Source organism: Strongylocentrotus purpuratus, unplaced genomic scaffold (assembly GCF_000002235.5).
Source record: "Strongylocentrotus purpuratus isolate Spur 01 unplaced genomic scaffold, Spur_5.0 spur5_scaffold_18, whole genome shotgun sequence".
Lineage (NCBI taxonomy): Eukaryota > Metazoa > Echinodermata > Echinoidea > Camarodonta > Strongylocentrotidae > Strongylocentrotus > Strongylocentrotus purpuratus.
The window spans coordinates 32,415,423-32,435,532 of record NW_022145603.1 but is presented as its reverse complement, the minus strand read 5'-3'; positions in this window follow the sequence as shown (position 1 = coordinate 32,435,532).

Below are 20,110 nucleotides of genomic sequence, written 5' to 3'. Positions count from 1 at the left end.
TAGTAAAGGGCAAACGGGAGGGAAGCTCGCAAGATACGTCACAGAGTTGCCAAATTGTATTTGATTTATCGCACCTTTCAAAATTCAAAACTTTCTAATGTTCGACCATTTGTTTTTCTCGAAATATCCCTGTTTCTTCCGCTTACCCTTTAAGTGCAGAATCGGAATTGGATCATGTGGCCTGGGTGATGATACTTAAAGCACTAATGTATGTTACATTGTATCTAGTAGGGAGCTACATGAAGCAGTTGCAATTTATCGTCATCCATTATTACTTCAGTATTTGTGGAGATGGGCAAGGCTCAAATGGTTCACACTGGTATATCTACAAGTTATTACAACGATTTTCTAATAATGTAACCTTTGTTTACACATTCTAAAGAGTACAGGGCAAATAAGATAATTCACAGAGTTGCCAATTTGGGTTTGAACGAGCGCACCTAAACACAAATCAAAACTTGCTTATTTTTTTCTTCAGTTTTTTCTCAAACTTTCACAGACCTTTTTCTCTCATTTTCTGCTTCTATTACAACTAACTTGATATCAGAGTGGACCCCCCCCCCCCCCCGGACGCGCATATTTTTTTTACACAACTGTTTAGCCACTTCAGTCAAATATAGTGTGCAAACGACTAGAGACAGAGTCTAGCATTACCCTTAGTAGTTTTGTTGGATTTCTGGAGCTGTATACATGCATGTGTACAATACTCGTTATTTGTTTCAGGTTAAATATATCCTCTCTTCTCTTTCATTATGTATTTCTGTGTTCTACTTCAATCTATCCTCTTCTCTTTTGTCATGTATTTCTTCTTTTCCTTCAATCTATCCCTTTTCTCCTTAGTTATATATTTCTTTGTTTTTCCTTCAATCTATACCCCCCAGTTCTCCTTCGTTATGTATTTCTTTTGTTCTCCTTTATTCTAACCTCTTCTCTTTTGTTTTATGTATTTCTTTGTTTCTCCTTCAATCTATCCTTTTCTCCTTCGTCATTTATTTCTTTGTTTTAATCTGATAGATTCCCTTTCTCCTTCTTTATATAAATTTCCGTTTTTCCTTAGTCTAGATCTATGATCCTCTATAGCTCTTCAATTATGTATTTCTATGTTCTTCCTTTGACTTATCCTCTTCTCTTTCCTTATGTATTTCCCTTGTTTTTCCTTCTCCATATCCTCTCCACTACCTTGTTTTCCCCTTTCTATCATTTTCCGTTCCCTGAGTGTACGTGCTTGCTGACGACTTAGACTCTTTCACCAGAGCACTTCTTGGAATTTTTTCGCCAAAATGGCTAAACAGTTGTGTAAACAAAATATGCGCCCCCCCCCCGGACGTGCGCTACGGTAAGTTTAATTTGTTTTTTTTCTTCGAACAGATACCAGCCACAAAAAATAAAGTGGGGTAGATATAATCCTTGTTTAAGTCATGAATGCTGTGTATTATTAATATTATTAATCCACACCCCCTACCTCCTCCCTCCCCCTCGCGTTAGAAGTATTCATTCGTAACCTATTAATTGAACATATCAAATCCTTCCTCGTTGCAACTTAGTTCCTCTCTTCGAATATTAGATGTCTTGTAAAGCATCGTTTTGTTTTCGCGAGGGAAACGTTACTCTTACACTGTCGCTCATAAAGGTGGAATATTTTTTTTTATCCCAATTTATGGAATTATTTTAAAAATGATTTAAAAATAATAGATCTAGATAATAGTATACATTCTCAGATTTTATTGAACAATAACTTGCGAATGTGTGCTTTGCGTGACTGCTAAAGCATATGTATGCTACTATGCTTATCAACTAGGGGACCTATGCCCTTAAGTCATAAATGACAGTAATGAGGATTAATGCCCCACAAAAGGGCACTAATATAGCACATCGACACGGTTTTGATCCTGCGGCCTCACAGTTACGAGGCCATTGCTTTGTCACTGAACCATGACTGTACGCAGCGGGGGCTAGGGTAGGGGGCAGTTTCCATAAATTAAAAAAAAAAACACAGAAAATGCAATAAATTTTCAATAATTTATTGTTCCGGTTCCGGTTCCCAACATAAAAAAATCTTCTGTGTGCCAATGCCTTGAGCCATAATGCATGGCAGTCTAGAGGATTTTTTTATGTTGGGGACCGGGGTAAAATGCAATAAATTATTGCAAATTTTTTGCATTTTCTGTTTTTTTTTAAATTTATGGAAACTGCCCCCTACCCTAGCCCCCGCTGCGAACAGTCATGGTTCAGTGACAGAGCAATGGCCTCGTAACTGTGAGGCCCCAGGATCAAAACCGTGTCGATGTGCTATATTAGTGCCCTTTTGTGGTGCATTAATCCTCATTACTGTCATTTATGACTTGAGGGCGTAAGTCCCCTAGTTAATAAGCATAGTAGCATACACATGCTTTAGCAGTCCCGCAAAACACACATTAGCAAATTATTATTCAATCAAATCTGAAAATGTATACTATTATCTAGATCTATTATTTTTAAATAATTTTTTTAATAATTCCATAAATTGGGGTAAAACTAAAATATTCCACCTTTATGAGCGACAGTGTATTAAGATCAATTTTGACCAATTAGTGTGTTTCAGTACTCTGACATGCTCAAAGTGTCGTAATTTGGTCAAAGATTATCAACTATATTGAATTTACATCTGAAAAAGACGATGTAATTTCGTCGAATTCTTACAAATCTTATTCCGCCCTATGTTTTCCCTTCTGTGTCGTAACGGGGATAAGCCCATACACCTTTCAGTATAAATCAGAGTTGTAGTAACAAAGGACGTTGATAGAGACGTTGCAAAACTGATGTACCAGAACACAAACAATCTCGTTTATACCTTTTTGATTTAGGCTGGCATATAGTTCATATCTAAGAACAATATCGATATTGTTCCCTAGGTTTTGGGCTATACCATCTGTGAGATTCTAATCAGAAATTATCAAAAAGCACATTGGCCATTAAGAACAAAATCTAACCTTGCTGTAGAAGTAGATACTACACCGACTGCTGCTGATGTACCTTGAAGAGGAATGTCGAATACTTTGGACGCCGACGTTGACGGTCTCGGAGATGTGGAATTTGTGTTCACTAGTGATGCTTGAGTTATTCCTGATTTTAAGTGTGGGAAACATTCAAAAAGTACAATTTGTATACATTTTTACCAAAGTGTTAATAATAAATCATCAGGGATATTCTTATTTTGTTCATCTTTATGTGGTCCAAGATAGTGCTTCAGCACCATACTTTGCTGTTCATGTGCAAGCGAGCCAAACGAGCGAGCAATTGTTAAAAAACAATTGTGGTCACATTGCAACCGATTAGTCTATGTGAATTAGAGTACAAGTTAGGGAAGGGGCTATGGTAAATATATTGTTTCTGGGGAAATGAGGGGGTGATAACAACATCTTGTAATATAGCACGTAAAATAATTACATATCTCAGTCTGTTTTACACGAATGATACACAATGATAATGTAGTATGAATAGGTATATTACGGAACTAAGGGTTATCGATTAACTTGACCTAGAAAAGGAAGGTTCGATAGCTTTTAAAACGAGCACGATTATATTTCTGAAAGGGGCACAGTTAGTTCGTATGACATTTTGATAATTGTGCCCCCCCGGCTAGATATGGTACTTCAGACGACCACGAAATGGCACAGTTTGTAAGCGACAGCGGGAGATATAGGTCAAAAGTGGCACCTAACAAAGGGCAAAAACAAGGGGAGCAAATGGGTTGTTATCAAAAGCAGCAAAAAGCAATTTTCAAAATTGAAAAAAAAGCACCTTTCGAAGTAAAAGAGGCGCGTCTCAGGGGTGAAGAAGGTCATTTCTCATACGTAAACAGGGGGTACTCATCAGAGAAGAAAAGGGGCACTTCTTACTTGAAAGAAAAAAAAAGAAAACATTTCGAGAGTACTCACCGGTTTGGAGATCTGGAACCTTAGAATTCCTCAAGAACATGTCTCTAAGTCTTTCAAGCCCTGTCAGCTTCAAGGCATCTGCAAGAGCTGGTCGTTCTTCTGCATCTGTTTGGGTATCTCGCCAATCGCGGAGCATCTTCAATGTACCATCATACGTCACATGCTGATAACGGGTATTCGTGGCTATATACCTCCCAATATCGGCCGGATCAAAACCAAGGGCCTTGCCGAGAGAGTCTATTTTCGTGTTGTCTGGGATGAGACGCGCAACGTTTTTCAAGATGTCATCAAAATCCTCTTCTCGTTCGAGATGACTCCTTCAAAAACATGTAGATAACATTACTCAGTATGTGGACTCAGTATCGAACTATTCTAGTAGTTTAACTGATCTGAAACTGTCTAGAAGTTTCACTAATGGTTTATTATGTAGTGAAGAGGCCTCTATACGAGATTCCGGGAGCCATGGACATGTATCGAAACTCCTCAGAAAATCAAGGAAGTATTCCTAAGACATGTAATAGTTTTACTCTGAAGCTAAACAAATCCATAATGCTCCTTGTATTACTTGCAGTATGTAGTTATCTACAGTGATGATGCTGCAGAGCCTTTAGAATATTGTTATAGGAGTAGTAGGAAGAGGTTGATGTTAAAGAAGAAGACAGTATGGTGATGTTTATGATGGTAATGAGGAAGCAAAAGAAGAAGACGAAGCAGAAGAAGAAGACAGAGAAATGAAGAAGAAAAAGAACGCAAAGAAGAACAGGAAGAAGTAGTAGTAGGATAAGAAGTACAGCAACAAGAGCAGAAGAACATGAATACAAACATCAGCAACATCAACATGAAATAGAAATGTCAGTATATTCCAAAAAGATGGACAATACAATCAGTATCATTTAAAAGTTCTCCTATAGGTTAAAGTTCAGACTTCAAGCCAGACGATTGAAATTATTTCATTTTTTTTAAATTTTTAATCATAATGCATGGCTGTCCAGAGGAATTTTCCTGTATTATTAAATTATCGGCAAAATTTATGTAAATTATACAGTTTGTATGGGGATTGTATTGGAAATAGTGCATCAAACAATATATCAAATTTAGGACTCCACCCTTCCTATAATTTGTGTGCCAGAGTTGGTAAAAGAAAAATTTGATCCTCACAAAAACTTAATATTATAGGGTAATGCGCTAACTTGTGCATGTTTTAAAGGCCCGTTATGTAATCCATAATTTACAATCTCTGATAACTATAAGTTTGCTAATGCGTGTTTTTAAAAATATTTTTGAAGTTAAAAAAAGGATGAAAATACACAAGTTTGTGTTCGCTTGTTCTACTCTTTAAACATTCGACAATGGATGAGAAATCATCTAAAGGGCCATCGAACAGTTGCTGTGATACCATTTTCTGATGTAGGAATTCAAAATCCTGAAATTTCATGCGCTCTTTTATCCCATCACCTGGCCAACAGTTGCAAATTAGCGCATACCTTTTCGGCGGCTTGGAGCATGGGATCAAATAAGAGCGGCTTGATTCCAGTCCCTATCACGTCCCTGGTTTCAGTATGGTTGATCTGAGTACTCTGACATGCTCAAAGTGTCGTCAATTGGTCAAAGATTATCAACTACGTTGAATATATATACGTTTTGAAAAACACGATTTCGTCGAACTCTTATAAATCTTATTCCGCTCTTTATTTTTTCCTTCTGTGTCGTAACGGGGATATGCATATACACCTCGGTTATACCTTTTTGATATAGGCTGGCATATAGTTGATATATGAGAACAATATCGATATTGTTCCCTAAGTTTTGGCTTATTATCGCATCAATGAGATTTCAATCAAGAATGGTAAAAAAGAAAAACATTAGCAATTAAGAACAAGTCTAACCTTGCTGTAGACGCAGGAACTGTACCGACTGATGCTGATGCACCTTGAGGAAAAGTGTCGACTACTGTAGATGTCACCGGTCTCGAAGATGTGGAAGTTGTGTTCCCTAGTGATGCCTTGGTTATTCCTGATTTTCAGAGAGGGAAATGATCGAGTCGAAATGCTTTATATCATTTAGTTTTGACATTAGTTCTTGATATGTTCGTTTGTCACCTTCTCTGCATTTAAAATGAAATAAAGATAACTAATGCCTAGGTAACATTTGCTCTACGGCTAGAAATAGGATACGGCGGCCGTACGCCCCCGAAATCAAGAAATACTTGCGGCGGCCGCAGAGAATCTGCGATAGCCTCAGGGTCACCCTAGTTCCTATCTTTACAGGCCGTAAGGGTCGCCACGGGATTATAATAATAATAATAATAATAATAATCTAATTGTCCACTCCAAATTTTATTAAACCGAAACGGAAATTCTTTTTGCCCAATTGATCGTGAGCCCGGCAGCCACAGATCAGCGCCAGATCGACGTTGCTCTATCCCTATAACGCGGTGTTATAATTGTTTTCATTTCTAAGTTCGCCGTAGCGATTAGACACACCGTAGCCATGCCGTAGAGCGTTTCCACGGCGACCACACGTCGGGCGTGCGATGGCCTTGCGTTCAACGTGCGGCTGTTCTAGGGTCTTATGAATTATAATTGACTTTTGCGGACCCCAAACAAATTGCGGAGGCTGCATGAATTACACGGGCATCCTACGTCAGTCTTAAGGCGACCCTACGGCGGCCGTATACGGTGGCCTTGCAGGCGCCTTGGTATATGTCAAAAACTTAAGACCACCGCAGGGACGCCCTAAGGCGGCAGTGCATCATCACTTCAAGGCCGTACGACTGCCGTAGGTTTTCTCTCTCCACAAATTCAAAATACGCCGTGCGGCTATCCTAACGTATGTGACTGCTACCGTAGGTTGCCGTGGGAATGCTGCGGCGGCCTTATACTTGCTATTGGCCGTAAATATTTAAGACCGCACGGCCGCCGCGGCAAATTTGACCTAGGCATTACTGAATCCTATCTTTATTAGAGGCCGTAATGATCAAATAAATTTAAAAGGATTGAAATCTAAGAAAAATTGCAAGGATGATAGACATGTTAGTTTCCTAATTTGTAATTAGTGCTATTTGAGGAGTTAAATAATTTAGAAAGTTATACTAGGGAAAATGCATAATTGTTTCTACAGGAGACAGATAACATACGGATTACAATATCACGAGTTAAATGAGTTGATCACTTTGTAAGTAGTGATTTCTCGATTTTTTAGGAAATGTTTATCATGGAACGACGAAGCGATTACAAGTATTGAGAGAGATAGTTGTGACACACGCATGCGTACGCACCCAAGGTTCAAGTCATGGAACGCTGAAGTAGTTCCATTCCATACTATTGTATGTTGGAGGGAACAGCTATTTGGAGCTCCATGAATGCTTTGATCGAGTACATGTGTGCGTGTCACTACTATCTCTCTCAATACACTTTGCACTGATCTCATGATTGTGTTTTAACTCATAGCCTGCCATGAGGCTGCATACACGCTATCGTTATAGTGCTTTGTACATGCAGGGAGATGAAAGAAAGGAGGCGAAACTCTTGTAATTTATTCAAACGCATTCTTGAGTTCCAAAACGTAACAATGGGATGTGTTAACATTCCACTTGGCTTTGAAGTTTCATGCTCCGAACCGCGCTTCTACTGCGGGAACTTTCGGAGGCCAGGCACCAGTTTTAAATTTATTACAAAATATTAAATTACCAGCAAAATTTCAGTGAAAATCAAAATCTATATAAGGGGATTGTATTGGGAATAGGGCATCAAACAAATTTTCAAATTTAGTACTCCGTCCCACCTATAATTTTTGTGCCAGAGTTGGTTAAAGAAAAATTACACCCTGACAAAAACTCAATATCTTAGGATAATGCGCTACTTTGTGCATGTTTTAATGTCCCGTTATTTAATCCATGATTTACAATCTTCGATAACATATCACGTCCCTGGTACATGCGAGCAAAACATTGTTATGTTGCCATGTGCGTGCGTGCACACTTTCGTAGTAGCAATTATTGTTTATGCTCATTGTAGCGTGATGTGTGTTTTGCACGCGCTATTCATAGAACCATCGCGTTAATCAGATCATCTCAATATAAACTTGGCATTCAGTGATTTGGGGCTTGGCACAATGGGGATTATGTGGCATGATAAGAGTTAAAGGTACTACACACACACAAACGGAACTAAGTATGGTGAGTAAAAATCGTAGCTCACTCATTCGGTCGAGAGAATATACCTAATAAATGCATTATTTTACACATTTGGTGAATACACCACCTTTCTCTTAGTGAAATATTACACACATGATATTTAATTCAATTCAATTCAAATGAACATTTTGTTATCTTCCAAACAATACAATTTATAAGTAGGAACATAAATTTAATTAAAGAACTTGTATTACAAGGAAGAAGGCGCGAAACCCGAAAAGCATAGCTTGTAGTATGTGACCCTATTATTTTCTCGATGAGTCTTTTTACTCATTAAAGTACGTGTAAGTTAATATTGGATGAGTATTCTCCAACTGTAGTTACCGAATGAGTAAAAATATTCACAAGTGTGTAGAGTGGATTTTTGCTCCCTAATATGTCACAGACTCTTTATCCATTGGATGAGTAAAAAAACAAACAAACCTCAGTCTCTTCGAAGCTGTACTCGTCTTAGGAGCTATCTTACTCTTTGCATGTGCGTAAATATTTCGCTGATGAATATCCGTACGCGTTCGTGATCGTACGTACGTATCCGATCGTCACGTTTTTAGCGGCCGATGAGCAACAGAATGGCCCGAATTCACAAAGACCTCCTTTGTGAATTCGGGCCTATAAGTGTAAGTAGATTTGATTTTTCTTAAATTTGAATCAGTTAGAAGTAATATTATTGAAGGGGTTCCCTTTAATTTTATGCAGACTTTTTCTAAAACAAGTTAAGGCTACCGATTAGATATGTAATCTAGATCTAGTGCTGAAATTTCGAAGCTCTTCTTGTGCACGACCGAAGTTTATGGAGTGCATGGCGAATTCCTGCAATCGCGAGGCCCATAATCAAGGCTTTACGGGGCTCTCTCTCACCAAGGAAACCGAACCCCCAGAAATAAGTTTACTTATTTTGAGAGATTTATTATATTATTGCCCGTAAATCTTCCCCACCAAAGTGTATGAGAGAGGTATAAAGCAAGAATAATGTACAGTTTCTCACAAGACATGGGCATCGCCATTTTCTTGATAATGTGACGTACTATGCGAAGTCGTTTATCAAGTAAAGTGTATTCAAATTTATGGATGTTTCTTTCCCAGGTTTGTGTGGTGATGAAGCATCTCATTCACCTGCTATTATCCATCGTACTACAATTGCCACAACGCAAGTTGCATAAATAAGTCAGTGCTCTTCTGGGATGAAGGTTTCTCATGAATAAAATTGATTTGTAAACTTAAATGAATTTAGTTACAATTGTTCCCCTGTTATTTATTTGTCACCAAATATAATTTCTATCATCTCAGTTATGATTTTTTTTCATTGAAAAGTAAAGGTTTTGTTATTGATTTAAACGAAAATTCCAACTAAAGGTTGGTGGATGATACATGTGCAACTTCAACAGGTACGTCACATTTTCAAGAAAATGGCTGCGCCCCTGTCGTGTTAAAAGGCATCACATCATGCCAGGAATATCTTCATTTATATTTATCATGTACATTTTCGTAAGGAATATTGTTCTTCAAAGACAGGAATACATCTCATTTTTCAGAATACCTACACTTATTCTTTGGGGTAAGGTTTCCTTTAACTACTTCGTAAGATCCCCAGCTCGCATAGAACATCCTGTACATGTATGTGCAGATGTGTCATTTTTGTGTGTATATTTTGGGAATCCCTATGTCTGCGCACCTATTTACTCACAACATAACTCACTAATTTAGATTACTCATTTGCCATATAATCACATGTGATGAGCCTAATAACTTGACTGACTGAGTAATTGAAGCATTACTCACTAGTTCAGATGGAGCGATTTACTCACAGCATTAGGTTAAATAACTCACTAATTTAAAATACTCATTTGCCATGTCACTATAATGTCAAATGAACAAAACTTATTCCTGTGCGTTATCAATCTTAATTTAATGAATTAATGCATTCAGTTAAGTGTGTCACTATAGTGTCAAAGTTTATTTCCCTATTTGAGTAAGATTACCCAAATATTTTTTGTTGTTTACGTCCCATTTGCAGGACAAAAAATGAAAAGGTTAAATTCCAACGGCATTTGAAAGATAATACTAATTTAGAACTTCCATGAAAAAAGGGTCTTGAAAATGTCTTTAAGTGGTAAAGTAACGACTATTGTCGAATCGACTTAAGAGCTATAGAGCCAGTAAGTAATAGTCTGATTTTCAGACCATTGTACCGAATGGTCGTACGTTTTATGCTGCGTAAAGATTCAATCCGTTTAATGTTGGCCATTACAAGTAGTGGGTTATTGATGTGGACCAAATGCTCATGTACCCTTCACAGCTCATTTTATGTATGTTATTACCAAAGAAGAAAAAAGTGAAGTCTAGCAAGTAAACTGGTTTCCTTGCATACTTTGAATATTAGGACACTGCTAACGTTTATATTTCACAGATAGGACATACATGACATATTCATAATTCCTGCAAGGGTCTACATAATTTGATGTTGGCCGCAAATGGGACATAGTATCTTTAACGGAAATGTTTATCATGGAACGGCGAAGCGATTACCATAGCGTATCATTGTGACAAGCGCACGTGTACGCACTCAAGGTTCAAGTCATGGAACGCTGAAGTAGTTCCCTTCCATATTATTTTAAAGCCCATCTGTACTAGTTTAGCTATGAGGGATTAGACCACCCAGGAAGGTCACTGACAGGTGGCTATCTCTTCAACTCAGCTCTCAATTAGCATAAGAAAAAGAGGATCATGGGGGACCAATGGTCACCGATTATGCATTGTTTTCTATATAGAGGGAGCAAGTAGCTACAAGCAGTACAGTGGATCTTTAAGTGGGAGGGAACTATTTTGAGCCCAATTATTTGAGCTGTGATAGAGTACTCGTGCGCTTGTCACTTACTATTGTGCACTGATCCGATTATTTGTGCTTTAATTTTTGAGAATAAAAATAAGAAAACTATTTTTTTTCCTTTTTTTACCTAACTTGACATTCATACCAAACCTAAACTTTACTGCAAAAATTATACATTCAAAGTTTTATACAAAATTTCTTCTCTACCGTCAGATGTCTTGTCATTTAGAATCTCGTCTTTTTTAGACTAATTTCCAGTCGGTAATTTAGGCGTATTGCAGATTTTGTACCTTCCTGATAAACAACGTCATCAGTAACGACGTTCAAATTCATTGATGTCATCGCGGAGGACGCCTCTGAAATACTTGCAGACCCTATGTACACAGAAAAATAAGTGTAAATTACCATTTCGTTCAATTTTCATATGGTCTAAGATCATTTCGTCCAAACATCTTTTTTTCATCAACCATTTCGTCTAATAATCATGTATTTTGTCGTACGCTTTAACCAACAAAAACGACCCTTATCAAGATGTTTTCTCTCTCTCTCTTTTTATTTTGTGTGGCGCAAGTGCTAGAATGAGCAAATTATCGGATTGCCCCCTATTAGTTTCTGAATCATATATGCGTTAGTTCTAATACTTCCAAACAAAATAAAAAGAGAGAGAGAGAAAACATCTTGATAAGGGTCGTTTTTGACACCTGACCAACTGAGGCCCATTTCTATCACGTCAGTATTAGCACGAGTGTTTGAGGGATTCCTTGCCCGTTGGATTATTGAAGATGTGCACCATGCTATTGATCCCCAACAGTTTGGGAACATGCCCGGAACATCAATTTGCCATTACTTAATCAGTCTCTTGGATAATGCTCATCGGGGAATTGACCGACCTGGGAAGTATGTTAACTTATGCATGATCGATTTCAGTAAAGCTTTCGATCATATCAACCATGTTACAGCAATCAGAAAAATGATTGACATAGGAGTTGACCGCTCCATTCTCCCGACTATCTGTAGTTTCCTGACGCAAAGAACGCAAACTGTTCGTTATCGCGGGGTAACATCAAATCTTTCCCACCTCACTTGTGGTGTTCCTCAGGGAACTAAACTAGGACCCATTATTTTCCTGATAATGGTTAATGATGCCGCGTTGTCTACAGAAAACCGCTGGAAATATGTTGATGATCTAAGCCTTCTCGAGGTTGTCAACAAATCGGACCCTCCGCAGTTACAAACACACATTGATTATCTTGTTGATTGGTGTGAAATAAACGACATGAGGCCCAATCCAACGAAGTGCAAAACCATGCTGATCTCATTCTTGCGTAATGCCCCAACTGCCCCCCATTTGGAGATCAATGGTAATCAGCTTGAAGTGGTATCTTATATGAAATTACTTGGTATAACAATCCAAGATAATCTTAAATGGGATCTACACATCAAAACCATCGTCAAAAACGCATCACGCAAACTATATGTACTGAGTAAACTGAAAAGGAACGGTGTCAACACTCGGGACTTGGTATTGATATACATGATGTACATTCGTCCGTGTCTTGAATTTGGTGTACCCGTTTGGTCATCTAGTTTAACTGTTGTCCAAGTAAACAGCATTGAGCGACTGCAGAGGAGAGCGTTGGGTATTATCACTGGTACATTTCCCGACACAATGTCTTATGCTCAACTTCTGCAGTCGCTGAGTGTTGTCAGACTGTCTGAACGACGCTCTGTTCTTTGCGAAAAGTTTGCTAAGTCCCTTCTGATCTCAGACCGCCACCGCCATCTTTTACCTGAAACCAGACAAACTATCTCACGACGCACTCTCCGCAACTCTCTCCAGCTCAATACCCCCAAAATGAGAACAGAACGTTACAGGCAGTCTCCCATTCCCCACTTCACACGAATCCTGAATTCAAATCTATAGATATTTTCACTCAATATTATGACCATATGTGACCAAGATGTAATTAATTAATTTCTTGTCATGCCAATTAATCAGATTAAATCAAATTTCATACTACCTGTAAAATGATAACACTATACTCTGTAAGTAAACATAAATTGTATATTTTGAGTATCATATCTCTCGGAAAATCATCTATATATAAATATACTTTTAAAGAAATGTTAACTAGGTTTAAAAAAGACTACTTATTAATTTGAAAGTGTATTACAAAATTGCATATGACATTTAGAAAACGGTAACAACTTATTTTACTCTTTTAACGTTTTAATTGCACAATTAGAACATGTATTATTTCACGATTGTTTGAAATTAGTTGTTTAGTTCATTAGAATCAGTAATTAATATAAAAAAGATTGCCAAAAGTATTGATTTCTATTCTTGTATGTATTTATAATTTGTAAACTGAATTGTATGAGTCTCCGGACTTTTTATTCAGTATGTTTTTATTTACAATAAAACCTGAATTGAATTGAATTGAAAATAGTAATTTATCACATGGATCAGTGCTGTGTTTCATAAAACTTGTCATCATTAACAAGTTACAGTGACTGTTATTAGCTACTGAAATCATCGCATTTGAATGGCTGAGAGCAAAATTGCCATCGAAATTTAGCATTTGTTATTTATCACCATTTTTGTAAAACAGGGCCCAGAATTTAATTAGAATGAACAAAGAAAGTTAATCCGAATATGATTAGAGAATACTCTGGAACTATATATAGGAACCTACAGTTCCTTCTTGGTTTAACCACTAATTCCAAGATTAATCTGTCATTTAGACATAGGCCAAACAGTAATGGACAAAACTGGTAAATAGACCAATCGGCAATTATACAAAATGAAATTTATGACCGAATGATGATTAGACCAAATGATGATTAGAACAAATGACAATTAGACAATATGGTTATTATGCGAAATGGGATAAGACAGAATTAAAATAGACCAAATAAAATACTAGGAAAATGGGAATATTATGCTCGAACCAAATGGGAACTAGACACATTAGATTTAGAACACTTGATATTAGACAAAAATGCACTTGGACCAACTAATAATGGACCAAATTTCTATTGGACCAAAAGGCAAAACATATAGATTGGACGAAGTAGCCATTTTACTAATTTTTTAGAGACAAGTGGCTATTGGCCGTGCTGGTAAATTGACTAGCATGATGATTGGCCGAAACGTTGGTTGACCATGTATAGCGGGTATATCTGGTTTACCCATGTAAACTGGGTGTAGACTAATACAATTGGACGAACTGGGTATTGGATCAAGTGGCATTTGATCAAATGGCAATACACAATCTATTTTGATTAAAATTCGTTCAATTACAGGATCAGGAAAATTTGCTATGGGTCTACAATCAGGGTCAGGCGGGGTAAAAAGTTCATCCTTTAAAAGATTGGAGAAAAAAAATTACACCGTATTAATTTTATGGGGAAATTTTAACAAATGAAAGGATAGCAACATCCTAAAACTAGAATATAATGACAGCTCTGTCCCTATAAATGAATTACTTTTTGACATAACATAGTGATCACTGTTGAAATTAGAATCATACCTTTTTTCTTCTGTACTTGTTGACTCTGGAGATACTGAACTACACCAAGATGACCCATCATTGATGCAAGCTGAAGAGGTGTCTCTTCGTGAATATTACGCCATTCAACCTGTGCTCCTTTACTAACGAGGTACTGAACTACGTCAAGATGACCTCCACGTGATGCAATCAGAAGAGCCGTAGAACCATCTTTTCTAGGCGTATCAATCTGTGCCCCTTTATCAAAGAGATACTTAACTACACCAAGATGACCTCCTTGTGATGCACAATGAAGTGGTGTCCAACCATTATTATTGCCCCTCTCTACCTGTGCTCCTTGAATAACGAGGTACTGAACTACGTCAAGATGACCCTGGCATGATGCAGAGTGAAGAGCCGTAGAACCATCTTTTTGAGGCGTATTAATCTGTGCCCCTTTATCAAAGAGATACTTAACTACACCAAGATGACCTCCTTGTGATGCACGATAAAGTGGTGTTACACCAGCATTATTACGCTTCTTCACCTGTGCTCTTTGACTAACGAGGTACTGAACTACGTCAAGATGACCCTGGCATGATGCAAAGTGAAGAGCCGTAGAACCATCCTTTTGAGGCGTATCAATCTGTGCCCCTTTATCAAAGAGATACTTAACTACATCAAGATGACCATTGCGTGATGCGTCATGAAATGGTGTAACATTACGATTACTACGCCTTTCAACCTGTGCTCCTTGATTAACGAAGTACTGAACTACGTCAAGATGACCCTGGCATGATGCAAAGTGAAGAGCCGTAGAACCATCTTGTTTATCAGGGTCATCAATCTGTGCCCCTTTATGAAAGAGATACTGAACTACATCAAGATGCCCACCGAATGATGCCACATGAAGTGGTGTCCTACCATCATTACCACCCCTCTCTACCTGTGCTCCTTGATCAACGATGTACTGAACTACATCAAGATGCCCACCGAATGATGCCCCATGAAGTGGTGTCCAACCCTTATTATCACCCCTCTTTACCTGTGCTCCATGACCAACGAGGTACTGAACTACATCAAGATGACCTCCTTGTGATGCCCCATGAAGTGGTGTCCCACCATCATCATCACCCCTCTCTACCTGTTCTCCTTGACCAACGAGGTACTTAACCGCGCTTAGGTGACCCCCACATGATGCCCAGTGAAGTGGTGTCATACCAATAATATCACCCCTCGTTACCTGTGCTCCTTTACTAACGAGGTACTGAACTACGTTAAGATGACCTTCTTGTGATGCAATCAGAAGAGCCGTAGAACCATTTTTTCTAGGCGTATCAATCTGTGCCCTTTTATCAAAGAGATACTTAACTATACCAAGATGACCTCCTTGTGATGCACAATCAAGTGGTGTCCAACCATTATTATTGCCCCTCTCTACCTGTGCTCCTTTACTAACGAGGTACTGAACTACGTCAAGATGACCTCCACGTGATGCAATCAGAAGAGCCGTAGAACCATTTTTTCTAGGCGTATCAATCTGTGCCCTTTTATCAAAGAGATACTTAACTATACCAAGATGACCTCCTTGTGATGCACAATCAAGTGGTGTCCAACCATTATTATTGCCCCTCTCTACCTGTGCTCCTTGACTAACGAGGAACTGAATTACGTCAAGATGACCTCCTTGTGATGCACGATAAAGTGGTGTTTCACCAGCATTATTACGCCTCTCTACCTGTGCTCCTTGAATAAAGAGGAACTTAACTACGTCAAGATGACCCAGGCATGATGCAAAGTGAAGAGCCGTAGAACCATCTTTTTGAGGCGTATCAATCTGTGCCCCTTTATCAAAGAGATACTTAACTACACCAAGATGACGATTGCGTAATGCGTCATGAAATGGTGTAACATTACGATTACTACGCATTTCAACCTGTGCTCCTTGATTAACGAAGTACTGAACTACGTCAAGATGACCCTGGCATGATGCAAAATGAAGAGCCGTAGAACCATCTTGTTTATCAGGGTCATCAATCTGTGCCCCTTTATCAAAGAGATACTGAACTACATCAAGATGCCCACCGAATGATGCCACATGAAGTGGTGTCCTACCAATAATATCACCCCTCTTTACCTGTGCTCCTTTACTAACGAGGTACTGAACTACGTCAAGATGACCTTCTTGTGATGCCCAGTGAAGTGGTGTCATACCATTATTATCACTCCCCTCAACCTGTGCCCCTCGACCAACGAGATACTTAACTACGAGAAGATGACCATCTGAAGCTGCCGTACGAAAGGCTTTATCGACCTCAGCGCGCTCATTTGCTGCTCTTAAAGCCATGTTTTGCTTTGTCTGTGGACCCGATTGTGAAGCAAATCTTATAGATACTTCTTTGTTCAAGACCTTATTTATCGTGTTTATCAATTAAGTCACATTTGTGTTCTGTAAATCGTTCTTAGAAGAGACTGAATACGTCAATTAATTTATCCGCTCTACAGCCAGAGAGGAAAATATCTTTCTCTGTTACCCTGCAGGTTTAAACTGTTCGAAGCCTACTAATGATTATGCATTGGAAACTAGGTAGTGGAATTATTTTAATTTGATAAAGTTATACTTGCGAGCATAATTCAAATTGTATAATTAGAGAATCCGTCTCGGACAGTCCAGTCCTGGCGCTGTCAGTACAAGTGTGATATTTCCAATTTATTTGTCTGATTTCTGTCACATAAACCAACGTGCTCCGGTCCATCCAAACATAACATCAACGATCTGTTGCTTCAAAATGAATTGAAGATTGTCAAGGCAAATCAGTGCATACAATTGTTCCACAATAAAACGCTCGGATCATTTCTCAAAATTTAGCTTTCTACTTTTTATCCGAAGAATTTACCTTGTGTGTGATGGTATATTACACAAAGGTAAGAGCTATATAAATGATGTTAGTTTGCTTACAGTTTCCCAATCAAACTAACCGATTGAGCAGTCATGAAGAAAATGGCGGATCCTTTTGTGAGAAACGGGCGTTGTTGTGTAGAACATCATCGAGATAGTACGTCATCATGACCTCATCTAGAATCTGATGGAATGCAATCCAAAAGTACATGAAAAGAGAATATATGCATGGTTGACTATTTAGAATGAGCCGAAACCAGCTAGTCGCAGGGATATTTACTGACATAATTTCTATTGAGCTTATCCACCTAATCACACTATTTCTTGCTTTTACCCATAATACGTCAACATAAGTATAAATACAAACTGAAAATTGCTTCAAACTTTGTGTATTAGTTCAAATAACGAAAAAATAGTTGTATCATTCACATTGATAATTTTTCAATCATGGGAAAATATGACTGTTAGTGCTATTTTAATATCAAATTACAGAATCTCTCTTGAAATCTGCTTTCAAAATTACCGTTCTTTTTTCTTGGACTCGCAAGAAAACTCCCATATAGGACAATTTTATAAACGTTGTTTTGGAATTTACTTGAGCGAATTTGTCTACATTTCTCGATGTAGGCTACAGCCCAGGAGACCGGTATTTGTTTCTATCTTCCCCTAGTATTTCCTTCTTTCATTAGTCTAACAGGCAGTTGGTGTCTTGTGTCATGGGACTCTTGGACCTTTTGAAACTTTCTCCATTTCAATATTTTATCATGCATTTTATTTTTGTCGGTCACGATCGGATCTAATTGGGGAGTCGCGGTCTTGTCAATATTGGTCTCTTGAAGCTTGTGTAATTGTCGGTCCCTGGAGCTGTCGCTCTAGTGGACCGTCAGATCGGATGTAGTTGGGGAGTCGCGGTCTTGTCAATATTGGTCTCTTGAAGCTTGTGTAATTGTCGGTCCCTGGAGCTGTCGCTCTAGTCGACCGTCAGATCGGATCTAGTTGGGGAGTCGCGGTCTTGTCAATATTGGTCTCTTGAAGCTTGTGTAATTGTCGGTCCCTGGAGCTGTCGGTCTAGTGGACCGTCAATTCGGATCTAGTTGGTGAGTCATGGTCTTGTCAAAATTGGTCTCGTGAAGATTGTGCCATCGTCGGTCCCTGGGGCTGTCGCTCTGGTGGACCGTCAGATCGGATCTAGTTGGGGAGTCGCGGTCTTGTCAATATTGGTCTCGTGAAGATTGTGCCATTGTCGGGGCTGTCGCTCTAATGGACTGTCAGTTATGTATATGTAGTGATATGAGTACAGGTGTTGTACACATATGCAAATATGCACATACATGTACATGTATCCACTGCTTTCTTGAGTGTCTGTATGCAAATGTGCACATATCCACTGCACCTTGTGGAGCCATGACTTAAACAATGGTAAACACTTCAATGAGCATGCATGGGTAATCGGGCATGAATATATAAATAAATGTACATGAACAGTGTATGCAGAGAAGGTATGCTGGTCATGTTGGTATGTTAGTAGAGAGACACATGTTTTGGTGGGCTTTGAGAAAGGAGGTATAAGACTCCATGTTGGATTTGGGTGTGTCCCTTGCTGGACCTACAGTTCATAGATATTGAGAGAGACAGAAAATAGTTGTTTAGGTCTGAACCAATAAAGAAAACCAAATAGAATCATTGAAATTGAATCATGCGTCCTTATTCCTTGGCTCCTTACATAATATATTTTGTTAATGTCGGTGTCGTGGACTTTCGGACGAGTAGGATGACCTGAACTGCCCGAGGCGATCCTGCGAACACCCGCTGCACCCGAGGTCGGCCTTTAGTGTAGTATTCACTTTTGTCGGTGGTTTAAAAAAAAAAAAAACATTATGGCCCGGTCCCACTGGTCGATGGACACAAAACGTATGCATAACGGACACAGCGGACGAGCACAATTTCGGGTGTGGCTCCATCCGTTTTCATCCGCTCCAGAAATGGACAAAATTTGCGAAAATTTGCGAAAACAGAACGGAAAATAACGGACGTGGGTAGTATGTAGCGGGGATATTAAACGGATGTTCATCGGAAGCCTAGCGGATCAAAGCGGATGGAAGTGGATGACAGCTTTGAATACTTTATATACGAGATGCATACGCTAACATCCTTTCTATTTCCGTGCTACTAACGATGTATAGACGTTCCATGTACCTTATCTTTCCTCCCTCTTTCCGTTTTCAGCTGCAGCGGATGTGAGTTGCGAGGATGCCCAGAGGATGCAGAGAGGATACAGCGGACGTTTAACGGATGATAACGGACATAGAACGTTTGTTGCTCGTATTTGTCGCGGATTTACATCGTACACGGTGGAAGTTCATCCGTTCTAAAAGTTTTGTGCAGTTCAAAACTTTTTGCGCGGATGAAATCACAGTGGACGGATGCTTGATGGGTAGAGCGTATGAAACACGTATGCAATGAGTACACAACGGATGCATAGCGTTTTCCAACGGATGGCAGGATTTTTTTACGTTTTACATCCTCTTTGCATCCGTAAGTGCAGTGTGACCGGGCCTTTACATAGAGTAGGAATATAATTTTAAAAAATGCTTTCTGATACACAGTTTTAAGATATTTTTTACTTTGACACAAAGCTTTATTCCCTCCCTTGATGAACGTATCAGCCCCCCATCCCTCCTCAGTTCTCAACCGGGTCAATTTGACACAATTTACATCAAAATTTACATCAAAATTGCTCTTGGATGCCTGTCGAAACTGCGTACTTACATTTGAACTACA